The sequence below is a fragment of the Pteropus alecto genome, unplaced genomic scaffold, assembly GCF_000325575.1.
Source record: "Pteropus alecto unplaced genomic scaffold, ASM32557v1 scaffold5, whole genome shotgun sequence".
Classification (NCBI taxonomy): Eukaryota; Metazoa; Chordata; class Mammalia; order Chiroptera; family Pteropodidae; genus Pteropus; species Pteropus alecto.
The window spans coordinates 26,364,374-26,372,254 of record NW_006441953.1 but is presented as its reverse complement, the minus strand read 5'-3'; the positions used below and the strand labels follow the sequence as shown (position 1 = coordinate 26,372,254).

The 7,881-nt window shown below is 42.4% G+C and overlaps 1 pseudogene; it reads right to left on the bottom strand.

The window, feature by feature from the left end:
* Window positions 1-5,361: 5,361 nt before the first annotated feature.
* LOC112485666 lies at window positions 5,362-5,480 on the bottom strand (annotated as a pseudogene).
* Between the last annotated feature and the right edge of the window lie 2,401 nt (window positions 5,481-7,881).

The window sequence follows — 7,881 nt, the reverse complement described above, 5'->3', positions numbered from 1 at the left end:
TCTTTATATGTATTTTCTTTTTTATTTCCACTGTTAATGGGGTGCATATGAAACACATGACACTACATTTGACAGATGTAAAAGAACATACCCATTAAATAATTCCGATGCATTAATATACATGAAATAGATAGATACGATTAAGTTATACAAAAACCATAAAATCCTGAGCAACTAAATTTGCTAAAAAATGGCTGTGTTATTGGACGTTAGTCTTCAAAAGTTCAAAAGACCGCAGTGAAAGTTTTCATTTTAAGAGAAATCATTGAAAGAACCAACTGACCTTGCTCTTCTCTGTCTCAAGTCAGAAAATAAACAGTGAAAGTGTATCTTAGTGGTTTGCAAGTGATTCAGAGCAGGATGCTCGGCTAATAGAAAGTCATCGATTGGGCTGGAGGAAATGAGTTGGCTGCAGCACGAGCTATAAGCCAGTGCCCGGGGTTAGGGGGTGAAAGAAGGCTGCCAAGGAACACTGCATTTCTTGAGAGGGGGCCAAGCTTGGTGCTGAAGGCCTCATTCGGAATAAGAATTCAAGAGGCTTTCCAGCCTTTGCAAAAGTCTTACCTCGATATTCAATATTTTTTATTCAATTTTTCAAGATTCTTGATATTGGTATAAAACATTCCTCGATTACAGTCTCCAAAACCACATTTATAGGTTAAAATTTATTCACTGCTCTCTGACTGACTATTCTTTTAGACTGACAATTGACATTCCTCTGAGACTCTCTTTTCAGAAATATCTATCACTCTGGAAAATAAGCAAGTTTGCCAAGAATACTACTCAGAAAAAAATATTAATGGTTCAAGACTATCAAAGCCATTAGCCATTCTCACCAGACTGCTTCAAGTAAAGTGTATAGGGAAGGGTCGCGGGAAACCAGCAGACATCAGCTCTATTCTGGGCCTGACTTCTGTGTGACCTTGAGCAATTCGCTCAATTTTCCTGTAGTTCAGTTTGCTCAGGTTTCAAAAAATTGCCATGATAATGCAATGTTGTGGAGAGTCATCAGATTAGCAAGCTACTTGGGACTCCTGAGACTCAGCTAATGTAGAAATAGATGATCACCAAGACCTGCCTCACAGCAATACATTATATTTTCTCCGACTGTGTTCTCCTCTTCCCTTTCCTCACTGCTTTAAAGCCCCATGAATTATTCCCTTCAAACACGGTATTGTTCTATTTGAATTGCTATTCGGTTACAAATGATGGGATAAATGTATACTCGACTGAAATCAGTTCATTTCAATTTAGCACGAGAAAGACTGATGGGGTACTTATAGAAAGTAAGTTATTAGTTTGATGACAACCCATCATTCCCCTAATATTAAAAGAGTCTCCTGGCTTCCACCTCTTTTTTTCTAATCATACAGAAACTAAAGTTGTTTTACTAACGCCTCATATTTGCCAAGTGATTACTAGCTGCTAGGCATTGACTCGTGTCATCTCATTTAGTTCCCACAGCTCCATGAGGTGTATTTTATTAGTATCCTATTTTTTTATAGACCAGAAAACGGAGCGAGGATTAGCAAAGACTCGGAGTCACTCAAGGAGTCAGAAGCCTGTCATTCAACCCTGTGTTTCTAACTTACACTTTCCCCAAACTAGCGATTGCCAAATGTGAGTCAGCTTTTGAAGATTTGCCATGCTTGTTTAAGAGGAAGCTTCTTGAGACCCACAACACGTAGTCCTGATGCCATGGCTTGTTTATTGCCCATTAGAGCTACATCCAAGAATTGAAAATGAGGGACACTGCTATGGACTCAGTGAAGACTGAGGGTCAGAACACAGATGTTACAGGGAGCGAAAGAGAACCCTCCTGTCGTCAGGATAAGTAGGTGGGTGCAGCAAACCTGGGTGGGTAAGCACATGTGACTACAAATTGACACAATGCCATTGTGCTTATATCTGCAAGAGCAAGTGTTTCTTTCAGGACCACGTCACCAGAACCCCACTCTTGTTCCCATGAGCCAGTGAACTGCTACGGGAGACTGCAGTGACATAGTCACTGTAAGTCAAAGTTTCTCAACCTCAGCACTAAGGACATTTTGGGCCAGATCATTCTTTGTGTGTGTGTGGGATTGTTCTGTACATTGTGGGATCTTTAGCGGACTCCATGGCCTCTAACCACCAGTAGCCTGTGGCCTGTCTTCATTGGTTGTGAAAGTGGAAACTGTCTCCAGACTTTGTCCAATGTCCCCTGGTGAACCACTGTTCTATGCTGTCCTGGCTGACTCTAGACATCGAGGAGGTCCAGCTGTGGGGGTCTATTCTCCCATAACATTTCTTACACGAAGTGGATCTCCAAAGGATCCAGAGTTCAGTAAGTCCTGCTCTTTGCTTATAAGTCATCTATATTCCATTAGAGAAAATACCATATCTGCATTCATAATAACCCTATAAAGTACTAATGGCTATGAACAAGGTTCCGACACTGAACTTGAAACGTTCACCTCAGACTCCTGGAGCAGCCCTGCATCTAGGGACCTTGGTAGAGAAACAGCCCAACCAAGAAGGGAGAGAAGACCCATCAGAAATGAAGGCTGGGAACTACAGTTTGGAAAAGTTGTGGAGGCCAAGGGATGTGTTTTAGGGACATGAGGCGGCTGACAGATACACTCGCTCCGCAGAGAGGAAGAGAGGGGATACGGAGCTGAGAGCCCGAGAAAGATGTGGCCTTGTTGGCCGGAACCAGAGCACTTTGAGCAGAGGGGCAGCTGGCAGATGGCATGGAATGAGAAGTGAGAAGTGATGGCAGATGAGCAAGTGAAGGCAGGAGACAACACCATTCCGGGAAATTTTGTTAAAAAAAAAAAAAAAGAATGAAAGTTAGGGCAGGAGGATAAAGCAGAAGAAAAGGAAATTTAAGCTGATGTATTCACAGAATGGGTCCAGGACAGACAGGCTGGGTTATAAAGGAAGAAAGGTGAAAAAAAGCTATGTGGCTTAAGTAATCAGAGGGCTTCGAAGAGTCCGCAGCTCGAAGAGAGAACTGCAGGAGGTAACTGGCCGGGACTCTCTCTGGTTTGGGTTGTTTTAAAGCACTGAAGGAAAAACCGTCACAGAGATGGATTTCCTCTTTTGGGCTGGCATTTCCTTGCGAAGTCACAGAAATAAGAGGCCTTTCTCTTAAGGCCGTTAAGAGCCAGATGGTACTTTAAAACATTGATCTTCCCTGGGCCTGCTTTTGGTGCTGCGCTCGCAAAACTTTATCAACTGGCTCTCTGGGACAAAACAAAACTAAACACTCGGATGGGGATTGTAGTATTTGCTGATTTCAGTGGTGCAGATATTCCCCCATCGCTCGTTTGAAGCTGCCATCAAGATGCCGTTGAACAAGGGAATGGGACTAGGTACGCTCAGTTGGCTCTTACTAGCTCGTGAGAGTGGGTTTCGAGCCTGTGTGAGCCAGTGTGGACCGGCTTCAGCAAACCAGTGTGCCCTCAGTCTCTAAGCCAGCCTTCCTGGAATGCCATCTTCCCGACATGTGTGCCGTGACTGACGCTCGGGCGGAACGAAGACTTTCAAGGAGAAGGGCTTTTCAAGTGCCCACTTGTCTCAAGGTAGTAGTTTCCATTGTTGAGACTTTCCATCTGCACACACACTTAGAATGTACAGGGTGGTACACTCAGGCAGCAGAAAGCAACCTGAAACTCGTGGGACATATGTAGGCCACCAAAGATTTTTACAACAGCAAGAATGATGACAACGACAACAAAATAAACTAATAGGGACAAAGGATTCACAGCATCTACAAGTTCTCACATTTAATTCTACTGAAGTTACATTATGACATTGAGACAATGTAAAAACTTCTGACTTAATTTAAGGACATTGATCTTCGAGAAAATCTTTGTGTGACCTTATCTTCTGTTTCATTTGTTTGTTTTGTTTTTTTTTTTGTTCATTAAAGGGATTCCAAGAATAAATCTGCTTCACACATCAGTGTCATCAATTTAAGATCCCAGTGGCCACGTGTGTAAGGTCTCGTTACCCACTAAAACCTTTTTGGGGAGTATTTTTAAAATAATATATTCCCATGTAATCAAAATAAAAAAAAAATTGACACTGAATGATAGAAAAAATAAAATACCTAAAATTTGAAAGGCACCTATGTATTTTTGTCTTTTTCTTTCTAGCCTTTTTCCTCCCTATTTTTCTACTGCATCTTTTTATCCTCAAGGCGTTTAAAACAGTGAGGTGTGTTTTGAGTTCACATCTTATTTTTGAAAAGAAGTAATAGTGAGTAGGCGCTGATGAGAGAAATAACCTTGTTAGCATACTCCCCCTACCATTTTACTTTTTCTGTCCCCAACTCTGTAAATTAAAGAAGTGAATACAGGCTGGTACAAAAAGTCCGAATATTTAATCCCTTAATTTCGACTGGAGCACTCTTTAGGGGGAAATGCAGCTCACTTCTGTGTTCATAAATAACTGGATGATGTTGAGTTGCCTCCCTGGGCCCAGGCAGGTGTAATGCTGCTTCGCTGGTGTGCACCGGCGGCCTTACAGAGGGCGATGATTTTCCTTGACAATTTCTGAGATGTTTGTAACGTCTTCTCTATAATTGCTCCGACTGCTTTTGACTTTCTTTTAATAGCACAGACCTTTTCCTAAACGTTTGCATTTTTTTAGTCTATCATCATTCCCCTTGTACAACTCTCAGTGGGTTTTTCTTGCTGGAGGGCTGATGACCAGTTCTGACTGAGCTGTTGGGGACATGAGATTTTCATCTGCTTACCCCTGATAGCTCCTGTCCCCGTGGCTAATAATGGTGAAAATCTCTGGCATTTTCAAGACTTGACAATCTATCTGGTCTTTTCACAAACATTTGCTTGGTTCATCATCACATTCTGGGAAGGAAGCAGAGGAGGGTTTTATTGGGGAGGAGGGTACTAGGGAAAACCAGCATTTAGAACAATATTACCCAGCAGGTTGGAGGTAAAGGTCAATCGGCTGTGGTCGTCTTAAATCTTTCTCAACATCATGCTTTGCTTTCCTCTCCTTTTTTGCTTATCAGAAATGACCTATTATCTATTTTTACGGCACCCTTTTTTCATAGAAAGTTTAAGATTGTCTGTGGTGTAGCAGGACAAACCTGGGATTATCTTATATGTCATCTATGGAATTATTTCATGTGTGTCATGTATTAAACTCAGTCTCCTTACTATTGATAGTAAGGAGATGATGGGTCAAGTACATATGGCTCCACATAACATCCCTGATACCATGATGGCCTAGGCGGCCTCATCTAGTTTTTTTTTTTTTTTTTTTTTTTGGGGAGGCAGCTCTTGGTTGACCTTACAGATTGCAAAGAACTTGTCAGCTTACAATTCCTTATATTTTATTTTTTATTTTTTACGCCTACAGCACCTGGTCTTCCGAAGTGGTCTCCCATCAAAGTACTAACTAGGCCTGACCCTGCTTAGCTTCCGAGATCAGACAGGATCAGGCTTGTTCAGGTTGGCATGGCCATAGTAGGTGGCCTCATCTAGAAGGAAGGAGGCTTCCGAAAGCTCAACCAAGAAGGTGAGATCGTCAGATCTGTCCTTTGGAAACAAATGTCTCTGAACTTGAGGTACAATCACCTTTCTACACTTGTTCCTCTAATTTCCAATGCCAGCAGCAAGCACATGCGCTTGTTAGGGTATTAGGACTAGAGTAGGCTCAAACAGAATTATATTGTGAAAGGTATTTTCATGGGTGATGGGATTGACAAATTTTCGTAAAATAAAACAAATAACTTTCTCCATTGGGTGGGGTCAAAGACATTGTAAATTCTACTCTCATGATCCATTCAGGCATTGAGATGTCAATATATATATATTTTCTGACATTGTTCAAGACACTCGTTGTCTATCCCTGACAGATACAGGTAGACTTTACTGAAAGTCATGTGTGTCAGGGAGGGGGAGTGCGTGGAGGGATTCCAGGAACCATAATGGTGGTATTAGCCCACCTCCCACGAGTCTCAGAGATTTTCCTAATGTTCACAATTGTTCCAGAGTAAAGACGGAATTTGAATCTAATTCTTCTGATATCAGGCTTTCTAACTCTGAATCCAATTTTCAGTCTTCCCCATTGCTCATGCTGCCTGCTCATAGAGTGTTCAATAAAGGTTTGCTGAACTGGATTGAATGGAACTGGAGGCCAAAGGGAGTTTTAGATCTGCCTTCCCAATAAAGACAATTTCCTCTGAACCCGATTCTCAGCTTTCTGTTCTGCCTCTGAGTTCATTTGATAAGAGACTTGATTTGGGCTTGCTTTAGCAGATAAGTTCAGTTAATATTTGTTTTAGGAAAGTGGGATTAGTGAAGATAGGTAGGGAATAAATTATACATTCTCTGAGCAATTGAAGGTCCTTAGGAAAACATGCAGCTGCCACGGATTTCCAGGTGAGCTGCACACAGAGGGGGCTGGAGGCGACTCCCCAATATTCTGGTTTCTATTTATTGGAGTCACTTTGGAAGTGGTAAAATAGGATGATTAGGCTCTTGATTCAAATAAGTGTGAAGAGAAAGTGACATTACTCTATGTAAATATGGACAAGGCAGTTCCAAGGCTGGCAGACAGTGCAGCAGGTGGAGGTCGGAAAATCACAGGAGGTGAGTATTTTGTTGAGTCAATATGTGTAAGATGCCAAGAAGAAGGGCATGAAGTAGGAAGAACCAAATCAACCCCCAAAACAGACTCTGGCAAGAGCAGCCATGCTAATGCAGAGTCCAAAGAGTGTAACCCAGCTTAGGTAGCATTTTGAATGAGGTTGGCACTGAAAATTTTAGAGGAACGAAAGATATGTAGAACAAAACTGGGCAATGATAATAGCTAATAGGTCATCCTTCATCCTGCCATCCCAAGGTCTCTCCATTTTTAGATGAAGACACCGAGGCTCAGGAATATAACACAAACGAGGTCACAGAGTTGGAGAATCATGGGGTCATTGCTGCCCGAAGGTCACATTCTCACCATGGCAACAAACCTACTACCTAAAACTGGGCCAAAGAATGGATGGAATGCACTCCAAGATTGGTTAGCCTTTCCCAAAACTCCTAGAAGAGACTCTGAGGGGATCTGAGGATATATGAGACGGCTGAACTCTGCTTACGACCCGGATTCTAGTCTCGCATCTCCGATCCTGTCCCTCTTTATCACCAGCCCCTTATGCCTACGTGGTGCACACGAGTCTGGGAAGGTGCCAGGCCCTGGCGGGCGATGCTTGTTTTACAGCCAAGCACACCTGCTTCTTGCAGCTTGCCAAACCCTTTAGCTGCTGGCTGCTGGGCTCGATGATTATCTCCCTTCAGACCCCATGCCTGCATTTCCTTTTCACAGAAGAAAAAACTCTGTCTGTCTGTCTGTCTGTCTCTTTCTCCTCTCTACCCATCCACTTTCTCTCTTGCTCTCTCCTGCCTTCTTTCTTTTTTTGATTGGACTTTGGTCTTGTTTGACGAAGATTAAAAAAAAGAAAAAGAATCAAAACTCCTTTGAAATGCTCTTGCTGGCACTTGTGCACAGGGTCCAGTCCATGCTAACGCCCTGTGCCTCTGGCCAGCCCCTCAAAAGCCTTCCTTTTCTATCTCTCCCCATCTCCCTTTGTTGCTTTTCCTTCCTGCAGGATTTCTACCAAGTCCTAAACACGGGTGTTTGTTCTGACTGATTCTGTGTTGTTTGTCATGCAAATAGGATTTCGCTTCAAACACGATTGTAATTTGATGGATGTTCTGGTCGTTTGTCATGCCAGCGAGCAATCACTAGCATAATATTTTTACCGAACTCTGGTAGCTCCCACATTCCACAGACATTTAGTCTTGTTACGGAAGGCCCCGGATTTAGGGGAATTAAAACTGTTTTGATTATTTTATCAAATTCATAATCCATAAC